Raw genomic sequence first — 615 nt, forward strand, 5'->3', positions numbered from 1 at the left:
AATAAGTTACAAACTAAGTCCTGTTGCCCAACATCCTAAATATCTCTGCAATACATTTCTTCATTTTTATATTTGCCAGTTTAAATCAATACTTCATTATCGATCACCTAGACCACTCTAGCAATCTCCTCCATTGCTATTCTTTGTCCCTTCCAAAGCAGCCTCTAAAAAGCTAACAAGGTCATCTATGTAAAATAAAAACCAGACCATGCCACTTGCCAACATAAATTCCTTTAAAACTTCCCATCTATGATTCTTAGACATAGGCCCACTGGCTAGTGCCAGTCCATAAGTTTCCATTGGTGTGTTGTACAACGAGACTGAGAAAAATAAAGCCAATGTGATTTTCTTCACAAAACCAAATTTATTAAGCTTAAATTATCTGTATTCTATGATTATTTAAAGTCGATATATTGTTTTATGAAATGATAGTGGCATGAGTGCCACTTTTATACATACTTACATGGTGAAACAAAAAGCTGTCAAATCTACGCTGGCTTCCCAATTTTTAAAATTATACCTGCATACATGATCAAAGTCTGGGAACCACTGATTGAAGAATGAAGGACGAGTTCATTAATGGGACACGTGATGTGGAAATTCTGCCCCCCCCCC

The sequence above is a fragment of the Pteropus vampyrus genome, unplaced genomic scaffold, assembly GCF_000151845.1.
Source record: "Pteropus vampyrus isolate Shadow unplaced genomic scaffold, Pvam_2.0 Scaffold81, whole genome shotgun sequence".
Taxonomy (NCBI): Eukaryota; Metazoa; Chordata; class Mammalia; order Chiroptera; family Pteropodidae; genus Pteropus; species Pteropus vampyrus.